Here is a 2154-nt window from a genome sequence, read left to right on the forward strand (position 1 = left end):
TGGTATACATAGGGATACATAATGACATGGCTTGCCATGTAGGATGCTGACTAGACAAATTCAAAAATTAAAAATCAAACTCTTAAAATAACTCTTTTATCTCTCTTTGGACTCAAATATTTTTTTTCTCTCTCATCAATCTCTCCCTCTCCTCCCTCACGACCTCTCTTCCTCTCTCATGGCCAACACCGGATCTCCACCGTCCGGCCACCAATCCGACCGCCACTGCTGTCAAAAGAAGCGCCCGGCTCCCACAAGCAAAGCCCAGCCACCACTTGTCGTCATCCGTCATTGGTTTTTTCGGAAATCCACCTTGAAGTCGTGGGTTTTCACCGAACAAAAAACACAGATCCAACGGATTCCGGTGTCGGTTTGGCAACCCAACACCACAAATGAACTCCGTTAGGTGAGAAGCACCTAGCCAGCCCTTTGTCGACCAAAACGGTCACCGGAAAATGGAGACCCACTTCAAAGGTATGCTCTGGTTCGTTATTACATTGTCAGTTCAAAGTGTAATACAATTGAAGTATGCACAATATAATTAATTTGTTTGTAGGCCTTGCAATATTGCATAGTATATTCCCAATAGTGTAAATTTTGCACAATGCAGTTGCTAAATACATTGACAGTATGAAAGTGTATTTGGTTATTGTTCTTGCATAAGACTTTTGCGGACTCGTTTCACATAGATCACAGTTGTTGATTTGATTATTTTGGCTTGCTGTGTTCAAGATCCCAGTGATTACACTTTGCTATTTTGGCAGTGCACTTGTTCGCATTATTTATGTATGTTGTGATTTCTGGTAGTGTATTTCTCCCAATTTGTTTACCCCAGTGGGTTATTACACAATGAAATCTGGCAATGTACTTAGCACAGGAGGTTATTGCACCATGCATTTGGTAGTGTATTTAGCCCAGTGTGTTAGTGCGCTATTTGTGCACAATGTAATTATCTCAAAGATTGTTGGGTATTGTCTAAAAAACATAGCAACCTTGATAGATACATCAAATTATAAGCTCTTTTTAGACACTGCAGAAATGGGGATGTAACCTTTGGGGTCTCGGGCAATGCATATTGTATTTGGAACATTGTAAATTATGCACAATGCACTCGTTCAATACACTGACATTTTGATATGTAAATGTTTTTCGAATACATTTTTTGTATTTCGATACCATATAATTTTGCACAACCTAATTTGTTTGTTGAAGGTCGTCATGCACTAGTGCGTAATGTAATTGACCTTTCTTTTTCAGAATGGTCAAAACCAAAGACACAAAGAAGAAACCCACCTCATTGCAATATTGGTCTAATATGCAAGGGCTAACACCACTAGTATGCTTGAAGAAGAAACATAAAAGGAGTTTGCGAAAGACACCTTTTTGGAATTTGTTCAAGGTGTTCATCGATAAGAAACACGTGGGAATTACACCTCGAGGATTTTATTTTTGTTGACATGGATTGTATTGAAAAGTGTCAAATACGTTGTCAATTTTGTTAAATACACTGGTAGTTCATTAACAAATGAGTAATAAATACTCTATCGAAAGACAATGTAATAAAGCATTGCCATGAACAGCTACATTAAATACCCTGTTAATTCGTAATGCATTAACGTATGATATACAAAGACACTATAAAAACATAATGTAATAAGACACTGTCATTGACAGTTATGTTAAATACTTTGTTAACTAGTCATGCATTAACATGGGTGATGAGAGAAGATGAGGAGATGACAAGAAAGCTGGAGAGAGATGAGGAGATGACAAGAACGCTGGAGAGAGAAGGAAGATGTACAAAAAAGCTGCAACAAAACTAAACAAATTTTACAAAAATCGAAAAAGAGAGAAGGAGAGGGACCAAGGAGAGAGAAGCGGGAAATCTCTTTTGCTTCTTTGGGTTTTGTGTCAAAAAAATCTATGTGGCATGCCTAGTTGGCATGCCACATAGATTATGTAGATTATGTATGCTAAAAGTTATGTATATAAGTCATTTTCCATTAATAATCTAACTGGAATTTCCATGTCATATCTCAAAGATTAGGTTTGTTGCCACATAAGCATTTTTGACCAATAATAGTAAAATAGATGCCATGTCAATGGAAAACTGAGTCCCCAAAAAGTCCCTGCCCAATTTTGAAACAAATCTGA

General features: G+C 37.4%; 1 long non-coding RNA gene across 1 annotated transcript; it reads left to right on the forward strand.

The window, feature by feature from the left end:
- On the forward strand, positions 1-1549 carry LOC120013571. The gene is made up of 2 exons (XR_005471443.1): positions 1-474; positions 1258-1549. It is a non-coding gene; the product is annotated as an uncharacterized LOC120013571 (long non-coding RNA).
- The last annotated feature ends 605 nt before the right edge of the window (positions 1550-2154 follow it).

The sequence above is a fragment of the Tripterygium wilfordii genome, chromosome 13 (genome assembly GCF_013401445.1).
Source record: "Tripterygium wilfordii isolate XIE 37 chromosome 13, ASM1340144v1, whole genome shotgun sequence".
NCBI classification, from domain to species: domain Eukaryota; kingdom Viridiplantae; phylum Streptophyta; class Magnoliopsida; order Celastrales; family Celastraceae; genus Tripterygium; species Tripterygium wilfordii.